This window comes from Dipodomys merriami, unplaced genomic scaffold (assembly GCF_024711535.1).
Source record: "Dipodomys merriami isolate MVZ:Mamm:240054 unplaced genomic scaffold, mDipMer1.0.p SCAF_1, whole genome shotgun sequence".
Taxonomy (NCBI): Eukaryota; Metazoa; Chordata; class Mammalia; order Rodentia; family Heteromyidae; genus Dipodomys; species Dipodomys merriami.
In genome coordinates, this window is record NW_027202270.1 from 96657816 (window position 1) to 96673755 (window position 15940).

The following is a 15940-nucleotide window of genomic DNA, read 5'->3' on the forward strand; positions in this document are numbered from 1 at the left end:
AGCAAAGGAAGCTCAGGGAGTAATCAAAACAGCTTGGTACTGGCACAAGAACAGACCTCAGGACCAATGGAATAGAATTGAAAACCCAGAAATGAACCTACAGACCTATAGCCATCTAATCTTTGATAAGGGAGCTAAAAAAATAGAATGGAAGAAAGACAGCCTCTTCAGTAAATGGTGCTGGCAAAATTGGTTAACTACTTGTAGAAAATTAAAGCTAGATCCTTATATATCACCCTGCACCAGAATCAACTCCAAATGGATCAAAGACCTCGGAGTCAAAGCAGACACTCTGAAAACATTACAGGATGGAATAGGAGAAACCCTAGGTCTCCTTGGTGTAGGCCGGAATTTTCTAAATAGAGACCCGGAAACACAACAAATCAAAGAAAGGTTGGACAAATGGGATTGCATGAAATTGCAGAGCTTCTGCATGACAAAGGACATAGCTAGCAAGATCAATAGAAAGCCCATGGATTGGGAGAAGATCTTCACTAGCCATACAATGGAGAAGGGTCTCATATATAAAATATACTTGGATACTTGGAACTCAAAAAATTAAATCCCCCAACAACAAATCCTCAAAGAAACAACTGCCCAATATAAGTGGGCAAATGACTTAAAGAGAAACTTCTCTGAAGAAGAAAGAAGGATGGCCAATAGACACATGAAGAAATGCTCAACCTCTCTAGCCATAAAAGAAATGCAAATCAAAGCAACATTGAAATACCACCTCACCCCAGTTAGAATGGCAAAAATCAAGAACTCTAATAACAACAGATGTTGGAGGAGATGTGGCCAAAAGGCAGCCCTACTGCATTGTTGGTGGGAGTGTAAACTTGTTCAACCACTTTGGAAAGTAGTATGGAGGTTCCTCAAAAGACTCCACATAGAGCTCCCCTATGACCCAGCAATCCCACTTTGGGGCATTTACCCAAATGTTTACAAACAAGACCACACTAAAGCTACCAGCACGACTATGTTTATTGCAGCCTTATTTACCATAGCTAAGATATGGAACCAACCCAGATGCCCCTCAGTAGATGAATGGATCAAGAAAATGTGGTATATATACACAATGGAATTCTGCCTCCATCAGAAAGAATGACATTGCCCCATTTGTTAGGAAATGGAAAGACTTGGAAAAAATTATATTAAGTGAAGTAAGCAAAGCCCAAATAAACATAGGTCCCATGGTTTCCCTTATTTGCAATATCTAGTATATGTATGAGTCAAGCAGAAAAGGTCAGATAAGGTGATGTTAGGAAAATGAACCCTAATATATGTATTTAATTTTTTTTGCTTTCATGCATATGTTTCTAAAGCATTTATAAGATTATTTCTTTGTTGCTTTGTATGTCCTTCCCCCACAGTATAACCCCTGCTTTCACTGTATTTGATGTTGGTATAATTTGTGGAGGGGAAGGGGAAAAACAAGTCGTTTAAATAAGGATACAGGTGGACCCGTTGCAACAATGAGAAGTACAAGTTGTCATGTCAAAAGCGAACTTTTGGTGGGGGGGGGGGAGGATTAGGTGAGGAGCTAGGGGGAGGCTGGGAAGGGATGGGAAGGGTAAACAAAGGAGGAGGCTACAATGCTTGATAAGAAATGTACTCACTATCTTGCCCATGTAATTGTAACTCCTTTGTACAGTATTTTCACAATAAAAAAAATAAAAAGAAGCTCAGGGATAGAACCTCAGGTCCCGAGTTCAAGCCTCAGGATAAGGGGAAAAAAAACAGCACCAAAATTTTCATTCTCTGTGTACTTGTATATTTTCTTTAGTTTATCTTGCTGTTGGTTTCTAGTTTTATTTCATTATGAACTGATAAACTACAAGAAGTTATTTCAATTTTTTCACTTGATTGCTTCAACACTTAAATACCATCCATTTTGGAGAATATTCAATAGGTTCTTTAAAATGTATGTATCCTGCATCTATTGTATATAATGCTATGTAGATGTCTGCCAAATCTGTTTATGTTATGCCATGTAACTCTTTTGTTTCTTTGTTAGATTTTTGTCTAGGTAACTTACTGGTAATAGTTGGATTTTGAAATAACCAATATTATTTTGTTGGGGACTCTCTGAACCTTTATATCCAGTTGTCTTTATTTTATGAAATTGAGTGTACTGATACTTGTTGAATTTCTATTATAATTGTTCTATCTTCTCGATGGATTGCTTTCTCTACCAATATGAAGTTACTGCCTTTGTTGATTTGAATAATTTTGGCTAAAGTCTACTTAAACAATTACTCCTGGTGCAGCTCCTAGGCGGGTGGCAGTGGCCGAACCTGGCCCTGTTAATGTCCGGGCCAAGCCCGGGGAGGATGGCGCTCTAGAACCCGGCCTTGCTTCTAAGGGGCAGGATGGGGACGGGGAAGGGACCGGCCATGTTGGAGGTGACCCGGAGTCTGCTGCAGCGCTGGGGCGCCAGCTTTAGGAGAGGCGCCGACTTCTTCTCCTGGGGCCAGCTGGTGGAGACGATAGATGAGGACCAGATATTAGCAAGACATCTACAAAAAGAGGCCCAAGCTCAACACAACAATTCAGAATTCACAGAAGAACAAAAGAAAAACATAGGCAAAATTGCAACATGCTTGGAATTGCGAAGTGCAACTTTACAGTCCACACAGTCCCAAGAAGAATTTAAACTGGAGGACCCGAAGAAGCTAGAACCAATACTACAGAATATTCTTACATATAATAAAGAATTTCCATTTGATGTTCAGCCTGTACCATTAAGAAGAATTTCAGCACCTGGTGAAGAACAGAATTTGGAATTTGAAGAAGATGAAGAAGAAGGTGGTGCTGGAGCAGGGTCTCCTGATTCTTTTCCTGCTCGAGTTCCCGGTACTTTATTACACAGATTGCCATCAGAACCTGGAATGACGTGACTCACTATCAGAATTGAGAAAATTGGTCTAAAAGACGCTGGGTAGTGTATTGATCCCTATATTACAGTTAGTGTAAAAGATTTGAGTGGCATAGATTTAACTCCTGTGCAAGATACCCCTGTGGCTTCAAGAAAAGAAGACACATATGTCCATTTTAATGTGGATATTGAGCTCCGGAAGCATGTTGAAAAATTAACCAAAGGTGCGGCTATCTTCGTTGAATTTAAACGCTACAAGCCTAAAAAAAGGTTTACCAGCACCAAATGTTTTGCTTTCATGAAGATGGATGAAATAAAACCTGGACCAATTATAATAGAACTATACAACAATTACTCCTGCTTGCTTTCAAAACCTCAGAACTCAACATCCCTAGCCATAAAAGAAATACAAATCAAAACAACATTGAGATATCACCTCACTCCAGTTAGAACAGTAAAAATCAAGAACTCTAACAACAACAGATGCTGGAGGGGATGTGGACAGAAAGGAACCTTACTTCATTGTTGGTGGGAATGTAAACTTGTTCAACCACTTTGGAAAGCAGTATGGAGGTTCCTCAAAAGACTTCACATAGAGCTCCCCTATGATCCAGCAATCCCACTTTTGGGCATTTACCCAAATGTTTACAAACAAGACCACACTAAAGCTACCAGCACAACTATGTTTATTGCAGCATTATTTACCATAGCTAAGATATGGAACCAACCCAGATGCCCCTCAGTAGATGAATGGATCAAGAAAATGTGGTCTATATACACAATGGAATTCTATGCCTCCATCAGAAAGAATGACATTTCCCCATTTGTTAGGAAATGGAAAGGTTTGGAAAAAATTATATTAAGTGAAGTAAGCCAGGCCCAAAGAACATAGGTCCCATGGTTTCCCTTATTTGCAATATCTAGTATAGGTATGAGTCAAGCGGAAAAGGTCAGATAATGTGATGTTAGGAAAATGAACCCTTAAATATGTATTTTAATGTTTTCGTTTCTTTCATGCATGTGTTTCTAACGCATTTATAAGATTATTTCTTTGTTGCTTTGTATGTCCCTCCCCCACAGTGTAACCCCCGCTTTCACTATATTTGATGTCAGTATAACATGTGGAGGAGATGGGGACAAACAAGTCATTTAAGGATTCAGGTGGACCTGTTGCAACAATGAGAAGTACAAAATGTCTTGTCAAAACCAACTTTACAATGTCGGTGTGGGGGGGGGTAAAATTGGGTGGGGGGAGGGGGGAGGCTGGGAAGGGAGGTGAAGGGTAAACAAAGGAGGAGGCTGCAATGCTTGGTAAGAAATGTATGCATTATCCTTCCCATGTAATTGTAGCCCCTCTGTACAGTATGTTCTCAAATAAAATAAAATAAAATTTAAAAAAAAAAACCCTCAGAACTTTTTCTTAGTATTAAGTCTATGTTTGCCTTTACTACTAAATTGTATTTCTTGTATGCAGTACATTGGGTTTCTTTTTCTTAATGAATTTTAAATGTGATGCCTTGCATTTACCAGGCAGGTATAGTCTTCCACTGAGATTTATTTTTCTCCTGTTTTCTTATGTTGTGTTTATCTTCCTTTTTATATCTAAGATTCGTTTAAATACCTTCTGCAGAGCTAGCTATCTCCAATTAACCAGCAAAAAGCCAGAAGTGACAATGTGGATAAGATGGTAGAGTGCTAGCCTTGAGCATAAAAGTTAAGGAACAGTGCCCAGGCTCTAAGATTAAGCCTCAGTATCAGCACCAAAGAAAACGATAAAGGGAGATTGAGAAATCTAGAATATAATACTAGAAAAGTACATGCAGTAGGCAATAAAAAACGACATAGAAAAGACCCAGCTAAACATAAAATAAGAAATTCCTGTCCCACTTCTCTGTTTTCAGTAAAGTCTTGTTTCACCAAAAAAGAAAAAGAAATTCCAATCAACATATCAAAAATTAGAAATACAGAAACATTTCATAAGAGAGAAAATTAGAAAAAGAGAAAGAAAAAGAAAGAAAGAAAATGTACCTAACTGAAGAGAAAGAATTTACAAATGAAGCACTGAGAAAGGAGACAAAAGAAGAAAAGAGGATTAAAAGTTTAATTTTAAAGCTGGATATAGTGACTCATATCTATAACCCCAGAACTTAAGAGGCTGGGAAAGGATGACTTCAGATCAGGAGGATAACTCTTGTCAGGAGGTTGAGTTTTAGAGAACTTGAGTTCAATGGCTTTTCATAGTCTTCTACAGAGAAAAGAAGACTCAAGATGTATTACTGGCATAAGGCATACAAGTACTGGTCTGATTTTGTTTACTGATTGCGTTTAGTTAGGAAGGTGACGATGCGGGTCATCACAAAGCATCTGTGGTTGACAGGCTATCACATGGATAACTTCTCTTTTTTTATTGTCAAGGTGATGTATAGAGGGGTTACAGTTACCCCTTCCCTCATTTTTCTCCTACATTCCCATCCTCCCCAATCCCTACCCCAACTTGTACAAATCATTTCCAACATATTGTCTTGTGAGTATTGCTGTTGCATTGGTTCACCCTTTGTCCTTTATTTCACCATTCTGTTGTCCCCCTTACCTTCCCTAATTCAAATAAACATATATACAATGTCAGGGTACTAAAATCAAATACAGTGACATCCGAGGATATACCACAGGGGGAAGAACACACAAAAGATACAAAAAAAATCACATAGTACATTAAAAATGACAACAACAAAGAAAAACCTCTTGTAGATAGTTTAGATAAAAAATTATTGCCAGGCACCAGTGGCTCACCTACAATTTTAGCTACTGAAAGGTGGAGGATCCCAGTTCAAAGCCAACCTGGTCAGAAAAGTTTGCAAGACCTTATCTCAAAAATTACCAGTAAAGAGGTTGGGGAGATGACTCAGTGGTAGAGCGCTTGCCTTGCATGCCTGAGGCCCTGGGTTTGATTCCTCAGCACCACATAAGCAAAAAGAAAAAAAGCCAGAAGTGGCGCTGTGGCTCAAATGGTAGAGCGCTAGCCTTGAGCTGAAGAGCTGAGGGACAGCGCCCAGGCCCAGAGTTCAGGCCCCACGACTGGACCCCCCCCCCAAAAAAAAAAATTACCAGTATAAGTCCAGGGCTAGAAATGTGGCTCAAATATATAGCACCAGTCTAGCAAGTACAAAGTCCTGAGTTCAAACACCAAACCACAAAAAATAGAAGTTATTTATAATATCACTTTTCCATACCTTCAAAATTATTTTTGGGGAAAAAAAAGTTTTATTTAGCAAGTTAAAATAAAAAGGGAGCAATATTTTAGGGAATTACAATATTTTGCTATAAAAATTATAAGAAAGTCCTAAACTTAAAAAGCCTTTGGCAGACATACTAAGTTTTTACCTAACAATTCCAACAAAACAACATTAATATTTTCCAGAGGAGAGAGATCTCAGTGGTGCAATGCTGACCTAGTCTGTGCAAGGGCCCAGATTCAATCTTAAGCCACACACAAAAAAAATATGTAAACAATAGTCTAGATTTAGATAGCATGATCCAGACATAGTTCCTGTCTTATTGTTATGGTTAACAACTTGACTAGATAGTAATACAGTCTTTTGTAAGTTCAGATATTGCATGTACTATAATATATAATGCACTGTGCCATATAAAGAACCAAGAAGGATGGCCCCTGGTGGTTTACATAGGTGATCTTAGCTACTCAGGATGCTTGTGGTTCAAATCCAATCCAGGCAAGAGTGTCTATGACACTCTTACCTCCAATTAACCACCAAAAAGCTGGAAATGGATCTGTGATTCAAGTGCAGAGCTCATGCGTGCACACACACACACACACACACACACACACACACACACACACACACACACACACACACACACACAAATGACAAGTCTTTTCATAAATTTTTCATTTCCCAAAGAAGGAAAAAAATCATTAAGAAGTAAATAACCAGTTGAGTTGTCTATTTGTTCAGTAATGTGCTGACTTTAGTCACTAGAATATGCAGATGCTAATAAGAAGTCATTTTGTTCCTTTTTATGTTTCAAACATCTACATTAGTGCCTAAACAAATACTCAAAACAATTTTTTGATTGAGTGAAGAAATATTTCACACATTGGACTGAAGCAACATGATCGTTTAGTGCTCAGGGCACATAAATACCTGTTGGCAACCCCTGGACACTGAACAACACTAGGCTATATGTCACAATCACTGTAAAGATCTGAAATAAGCTGGACACTGGAGTTTCATGCCTATAATCCTCGCTTCGCAGGAGGCTGAGATCTGAGGATCAAACTTTGAAACCTGCATCGGCAGTAAAGTCCATGAGATTCTCCAACTAAGCACACACACAAAAAAAAACAAGAGTAGAGCTGTGGCTCAAGAGAGACTACCATCCTTGAGCAAAACAAAAAACAAAAAGAACCTAAGGGTCAACATCCAGGTGCTGAGTCCAAGCCTAATTCTGGTACACACAAAAAAATCTGAAATAGTCCATTTTCCCTTTGCAAATTATCATGTAGGTGAAAAACAATTCTTCTTTTATGATACCTAGTTAATAGTATTTCTATGTTCTCTGAAAAACTGAACGTTGAAGCTTATAGGAATTGGAACCAGAATTATGTGAAGTGTATATGATCATTCCTGCCACCGGTCAAAGGCAGTATAATTGTCTTTGAGGAAAAGAAATGAAGTTTCAAGGTGCTAAAACAGCAGTGCATTGTGGGAAGAATGGAAAAGGACAAAGAAGTAAGAGATTTTTAATCACAGGCTTTAATTTGAGTCAGGAATTTCTGCTAAGAATTCCTTTGATAATTGCTTTTAATTTCTCTATCATTTGTCTTTTATGTTTTTAGCTATGTTCATTATTAGGAGGATTTTAAATTTAAAATAATTGTGCATACTGAATTCTCTATTGCCTCAATTTTTATTTCATTATATTCCTTTAATATTAAAATGAGCAGTGTATTCAGATGCATTTAGTTATTAAGGAACATTTGAGTAGTCAAATACAACTTTAGAGACCTTAGGTTCTATTATTTTGGCATCCTATTTTAGTGCATATTTTATAGCTTTTATTGGTTTTATTATACCAGTTTTCAGATCTAATTAATCCTACTAGCACAATAGCTTGTTAAAATTCTTTGAGACAGTAAACAGTGGAGATATAGGCTCTTATATACATACACAAAACTGCCTTGATTATTTTATGTAAAGTGATTGGATGTTAATTGCTTAAAATTGGTGAATTTATTCAAAATAATGAAATCTGTTGTGCACATAAAGAGCCTACAATATCAAAATAAAAATGCAGAGCTGGGCGCTAATGCCTCACACCTATAATCTTAACTACTCAGGAGGCTGAGATCTGAGGAATGTGGTTCAAAGCCATCCTGGGCAGGAAAGTCTGTGACTCTTATCTCCAATTAACCACCAGAAAACTGGGTGTGGCTCAGTGGCTCAAAGAGGTAGAGTGCTACTTTTGAGCAAAAGAGTCAAGGACAGTGTCCAGGCCCTGAGTTCAAGCCCCACCAACAACAAAAATATAAACACATAAATAAATAAATATTCATATTCAGCTCCATATTCAGCTTTGCCCCACTTAAAAATATTCGGTGGTTGTCAGGCACCAGAGGCTTGTACCTATAATTCTAGTTACTTGGGAGGCTGAGGTATGAGGATCTGTGGTTCCAAACTAAGGAAGGAAAGTCTGTGAGACTCTAATCTCCAATTAACAATCAAAAATCCAGTAACTGAGCTGTGGCTCAAGTGGTAGAGAGCCAACATTAACCAAAATAACTAAGGAATATTGCCAAGGTCATGAGTTTAAAGCCCAATACACACACACACACACACACACACACACACACACACACACACACACACACACACACACACACACACACACACAATTCAATTGCAAGCAATGTATTTTGTATTACATTTGGAAGATTTGGAAGCCAATTTTTAGTCTCAAAAAATCATTCTTCCTTTCTAAATTCTATATTGGTATTGGCTATCTACAGTACTAGAATGTAAATTTAGACTAAATTGAAAATAGTTTATATGAAGTAGACTAAGCTAAACTATCAGACCATTTTTTACTCACCAGACATCTAGGTTTTTTCCTTCTTGTTTCTACCACGCAAAAAGTATCTCACTCTTCCTATTAAAGGAATGAAAAACATGAGCTGAAAGTTGGACATATCAATGCCAGTATCCTAAGGAACAAACCTTGGTTAAATGTTTGCACCTAGCTGCAAGGTAAGTGGTCAAATCTCTCTTCTGAGGTATGATGGGCCAACTAGAATTTATGAAAAGAAGTAGCAACCTCTGCCATAAGAAAGGAATACAGAAGATGGTATATGTTACTGATACATACTTTCCTGTGTCTTCATGAGCCAGAAATACAATGGTAGGAACACGACTTCAAGGAAAGGCAGAAAAGTTAAAAAAGCCACAGGAAGATGTAGTAATAGAGAGGTAGTAGCTTAAGAAAATAAAAAATATCAAAGTTTAAGTCTCTAAAAGGAATAAATAAGAATCTATGCTCAGTAGGAGCTTAGAACTACTTCACAGAAACAAAACAAGACGTGTTCCCTCCCTTGTTTCATTCTAGAGTGGTTTCTGTTGGTGGTGGTGGCATTCCATTTCTGGCAAAGAATGAACCCCTGGGATTCGAGTAGGATAACCACGGAGTTCCACACACAAAAGCAGACTGACACCTGTGTTCCTCCACCTGAAGGAACAACTGAAGACACCACACAATTCAGCTCAGTGTTTAGACATAAATACAATTTCCCAGGAAAGACCTAGAGCCCAGTGGGCTGATTAAGGCCTACATGCATATGGCTACAGGCTGGCTGGTTGGTGGGTGAAGTCATTCTCCAGATGATTCCCTAGCCTATGACAAAAGTTATGCTCTGAGATAGAGTGGGCACTGTCAGTGAGCAAACTGTTGGTAGATCTCGAAACCAAACACTTAGTCAGTCACAAAGAAGTCAGATCAATAACTGTATTCAGGCTTGCTGTGAGGAGCAATCCTTGGGCTCCAAGACTGGCAGAGTGGTTGAAGAAGTATACTTTCCCACAAAGAGTGTAGTAGTGTTCCCTTTTGGACACATCCATTCCTGCATCTGTTGTTAGTTTTCTTAATAATGGCCATTCTAATTGTGGTAAAGTGGAATCTCAATGTTGTTTTGATGGTATTTCTTTTATGGCCCAAGTTGATGAACATTTCTTCATGTGTCTATTGGCCATTCTTACTTCTTCTGAGAAATCTTTCTTTAAGTCTGTAGAGCTACAGACTTACTACTAATTGAGTTGTTGTTTCTTTAAGGATTTATTTTTGGGGAACTCGGCTCTAAATATATTTAGAAATGAAGCCCTTGTCTGATACATACTTATTAAATATAAAATGATGCTTATTGAAATGAACTCCAAAAAGTGGAAAGAAAATGTTTTTTTTTGTTATTTTGCTTTTTGGCTTTGTGTGTTTGTTTGTTTCGGTCGTGGGGCTTGAACTCTGGGCTTCGGTGCTGTCCCTGTGCTCTTCAGCTCAAGGCAAGAGCTCTACCCTTTGATCCACAGCGCCACTTTCAGTTTTCTGGTGGTTTATTGGAGATTAGAATCTCACGGACTTTTCTGCCTGGGCTGGCTCTGAACCGCGATCCTCAGATCTCAGCCTCCTTAGTAGCTAGGATTATAGGCGTGGCCACCAACACCTGGCTTTATTTTCTTTTTGTTGCTTTTTTTCTTAACTGTTATTATTATTTCTATACCTTTTCCCTTGGTATGTAAGTTTGTCTGTTTGGGGGAATGCAAGGGGGACAAAGGCAATGGTGGAACAAAGAGTGAACAAATGCAACACTGATACTCACTAGAGAGTAAGTTGAAAATGAACGATACAACTTGTGTAGGAGAGGGATCAGGTGGGAAAAACTGTGAGAGAATGAGGAAAGAGGTGACACTATTCAAAAAGAATTGTACTCATCACAGTGACTTGTGGCACTGTAAACCCTCTGTACATCACTTTTACAAGAACAATTTTAAAATAAAAGAGTAACATAGTGCTGCTTGACCCACTGGATATGCCTGGGGATCACACCCCTCACATGCAAATGTCACTTCACACACCTGGACACACTCCACCTCCATGAGAACACAGCATCCTTTCTACCTTCATGCAAATAAACTTAAAGTGTTAAAAGGCATCATCTATATTTTCTGACCTCTTTCTTGTCTTGACAGCTTTGTCACAAAACTTTGAATTGGACCCCAATACTAGAATGTTTACAGACAAGGATGCCTGCATGACTAAATCATGTAAGTGATATATTATTCATCTCTTACAAGCTCTGCTGCAGGTAATGCCTTTGACATGAGGGTTATAACAATTGATAGGGACTTCACAGAAAAATGAAGGCCACTCTGTTAAAGCATTGGCTTTTCACTCTAAGTCCACATACATTCTGATGGATTTACTAAAATGGGATAAAAGCTTCACATCTCTGTTTTCTTATCTTTGTGTCTGCTGCTCAATTTTTGCGCCAACCTCTACTAAACTCTCAATGTCCATGCTGATCATGGGAGACATGCTTTGTCTCCCCTAGCAAGATGATCATCTTAATGTGGCCTATCACTCGTGGAAGCCCATATGTGCTTGTCCTATCCCCTCCTTCTCCGCCTTTATGCCTTCCCAATAATGCAAGTAAGGAAGGTCCCTAAGTGCCATCACAACACTAGGACATTTTTATAAGATGGCAATGATAACTGTAACTCAGTTCTGAATGCAATTATTATTAGCCTACCAACTAAAATCCTAATTCTTTTATATAAAGAGAACCACTTTTTGAAACTGCGTGCATGATAAATGAATAATGGCCAAATTTTGCCCCCACTCCATCAATAAAAACCTACTGCTTCTTTTTTTTCCCCCAGTCCTATAGCTTGCACTCAGGGACTGGGCACTGTCACCGAGCTTCTTTTGTTCAAGGCTAGCACTCTACCACTTGAGCTGCAGTGCCACTTCTGGCTTTTTATATTTATGTGGTACTGAGGAATTGAACCTAGGGCTTCATGAATGCTAGGCGAATACTCTACCACTAAGTCACATTCCCAGCCCCCTGCTGCTTCTTGTATTAAAATTCTTTCATTGATATTTATCAGTCGCAACCATCAATTAAATTTATAACAGCCATCTGACAATCTTAAAGAACACTAGCTTTTCTATAAAGCTGCTGGGTAGAAGCATTGAAAGAACTTGGATCCTAGAATGGAGGTGTGGCTCAAATGGTACAGCACCTGCCTACAAGTAGAAGGCCCTGAGCTCAAACCCACTACCATCTTTAAAAACTTATTTTGCCAGGCTTCAGAGGCTCATGCCTATAATCCTAGCTAGTCAGAAGATTGAGATCTGAGGATCATGGCTCAAGTCTATCCTGTTTTTAGACTCATCTCCAAAAGCCAGTAGTAGAACAGTGGCTCGAATATTAAGGCACTAGTCTTGAGCCAAAAAGCTCAGGGACAGAATCAAGCTTCAGGACTGGCACACATGTGTACAAAAAAAAATCCCCCCCTAAAATTATTGATGACAAGCTTAGACTACTAAATCAATAAATTCACTTTGATGCCATCTCTGAAAAATAACTCTATATTGAAAATGAAGTAGACAACTTGGGGGAGGGCAGTCAGGAGGGGAAAACTGGTAAATGAGTAAGGGGTGACACTGTTCCAAAAAATGTGTTCATTACATTATTTATGTAAATGCAACCTCTTTGTACATCACCTTTACAATAAAATTTTTTTAATAAAAATAAAAAAAAACAATGTCATTCATTGCCCCATTTGTTAGGAAATGAAAGACTTGGAAAAAATTATATTAAGTGAAGTAAGCCAGGCCCAAAGAAACATAGGTTCCATGGTTTCCCTTATTTGCAATAATCAGTGTATGTCTGAGTCAAGCAGAAAAGGTCAGATAAGTTGATGTTAAGGAAATGAACCCCAAGATAAGTATTCAAATGCTTTTTTTTCTTTCATGCGATTGTTTCTAACACATTTATGAGATTATTTCTTTGTTGCTTTGTATGTCCCTCTCCCACCGTATATATATTGGTATAATTTGTGGAGGGGAAGGGGAAAAACAAATTGTTTAAATAGGGATACAGGTGGACCCATTGCAACAATGAGATGTACAATTCATTATGTCAAAAAATGAACTTTACAACTTTGTGGAGGGGGGAACGGGAAGGGGAAACAAAGGAGGAGGCAACAATGCTTGATAAGAAATGTATTCGTTATCTTGCCCATGTAATTATAACTCCTCAGTACGGTATTTTCACAATAAAAATAAAAATAAAATAAAAAGGAAATTATAGAATTTTTAAAAGAAAAATAATAAACTCATTTTTAAACTGGCTTATGTTAGTTTTCAAATCATTTATTTCATAAAACCCTCTGAATTCATAAGATCTGTATTTTCTTTAGAAGTACCCAGATTTGAACTCAAGGTTTGGACTGGTGTTCTACCATTTAAACCAAGCCACACCCCTCTGTTTGTTAGTAATTTTGGAGATGGAATCTAGGAAATGCTTCTGATGAAGGTAGCTTTGAACCACGGTCTTCCAGGTATCCGCCTCCTGAGTAGCTAGGATTACAGGCATGAACCAAGAGCTCTTGGCCTAAATAACATTTTTATTACTTAAGCACATAGAATGAAGCTGGGCACCGGTGGCTTTCAGGAGGCTGGCTTTTCTGCAGGCTGAGATCTGAGGATTGCAGTTCAAAGCCAGCCTGGGCAGCAAAGTCCGTGAGACTCTTACCTCTAATTAACCACCAGAAAACCGGAAGGGCACTGTGGCTCAAGTGGTAGAGTGCTCACCTTGAGCTAAAGAACTGAGGTACAGTGCCCAGGCCCAGAGCTCAAGCCCTATGACGTACCAAAAAAAAAAAAAAGGAACATAAAATGATATAATTTTAAACATTTGGATTAACTATTTACAACTCTTAAAGGCAGAATTATTACCAAAACTCAATCTTCTGTGAAACAATTCCATGTATATTCTGAATAAGTTTACATAATGCAGTTTAAATTTCAAACTGATCAAATAAAATAGCATGACCAGAACATGTATAGTTATCTCAATATTGTTGTGATACTGTGAAGTTCAATTAAGTACAAAAATAATAAACATTGCATTGGCAAGTTCTTGTTTGTCTAACACTAAGGAACTGTTTTTCTGCTCAGATATATCTAATAGGATAGATTTAAAACATCTTTTGGTTATAGAATTTTCTTTTCCAAGAAGAATCCTGGAAGGGTATCAACTTTTCAGCAGTCTGCATTGATCAAATGGAACTTCAAATACTGTCACTTTGCAATAGAAACTGTTCTTACTTGGTCTTCGAATATTTGGCTTCAGTGATAAATATGCAGTTACTTCTCTGTCTACAGAATAAACTGCTATACAAAATTGGTCTGGGACTTTTATTATTTGTGAATCAATTTTCTTATAACTGTCTCATTATTATTCTTGACTTATTTGCAACTTATTGCACATTATAAGATATATTATAATCTTCATTCCCATTTAAAGTTTTGAAAATAGTGAAAGGAATTGATGTTTAAGAATCAGAGTGATATTAATGCATGATTGGTGCTGGTTGTTTGAGTTAAGTAGATAAGACAATCATTTCCAAGTACATCATATTCTAGGCTAAGGCAGTGCCAACAAAACTAAAGAAGTCCACCTAGAAGAATGAAAAGAGACATATTGGCACCTTACCCCTAAGTATATTACTGGATATTTTTCATCTCATGAGAGTTTATCAAAAGTTAGTTTCCTATAAATAGGAAAAACATTAATACAGTCTACAATATATACTAACAAATTATACAAATGAATTGCAGTTTCAAGTTAAAACATAAATAAGAGTTGATAATATAGTTTTTATGGATTCACAAAGTATAAAGAAATAGAAATTATAGATGTGTTTCAATTCTCCGATGAAAAGATTTTCTCTTTACTAAATTCAAATTTAATATGTAAATGAGAACATATTAACTTATTCATATAACTTATTGTGCTTTTCTGAATCATCACAACAGACATCAATAATACAAGGTTGATTATGAGCATAAAACCAGAATGACAGTTTATACCTTGGCTGTACCATGTCATGACTGTGTACCTTTAATCAAACTAAGGCACCTTTCTGGACTGAGCTTTCTCCACCTACAAAATGATAATATATACAACACCATTATAATAATATTCAGCAAGCCAAGGGCTTGTCACAATGACTAAAAGTAAAAGTAAATATGGGGCCAGGTGCTGGTGGCTCAAGGCTGTAATCCTTGCTAATCAAGGGGCTGGGATCTAAGGATCACAGTTTGAAATCAGTCCCCAGCAGAAGGTTTCTGAGACTCCTATCTCCAAGTAATCACAAAAACATGAACAGAAGTATAGCTGAAGTGGTTGAGTATCAGCCTTGAATGAAAAAGCCAAGTGAAATGAGACCGTGAGTTGAACCTCCAGTAAAACACAAACAAAAGTATATTTCTGTTTTTCTATTTCAACAAATACATAATGATGCAGAACTCTTAGATTTATTTGCGGAGAAGAACATTAAAACCTGAGTTCTGCTTTTTACCTATCTAAATGTTTACTTTTTTCTTTGATTTTTTTTTTTTTTTGGTCATGGGGTTTGAACTCTGGACCTAGGTGCTATCCCTGAGCTCTTCAGCTCAACACAAGCACTCTACCACTTAAGCCCCAAAACCACTTCAGTTTTCTGGTGTTTAATTAGAGATAAGAGTCTCATGGACTTTGCTGCCTACGATGGCTGTGAACTGTGATCCTCAGATCTCAGCCTCCTGAGTAGCTAGGATTACAGGTGTGAGCCACCAGTGCCCAGCTAACTGTTTGCTTTTTCAGTTATATATTTACAAAATAAAAGTATACTAATTGTAGTCAAAAGCATAAATATAGTATGCCCAGAAAAGCTACCACTCACAAACAATCGAGAAACTAAAGCCTTGCACAATAAACGGAAAGTAAAT

The 15940-nt window shown here is 37.7% G+C and overlaps 1 pseudogene; it reads left to right on the plus strand.

The window, feature by feature from the left end:
* The first annotated feature begins 2396 nt into the window (after positions 1-2396).
* LOC138823166 (axin interactor, dorsalization-associated protein pseudogene) lies at positions 2397-11585 on the plus strand (annotated as a pseudogene).
* Positions 11586-15940: the final 4355 nt, after the last annotated feature.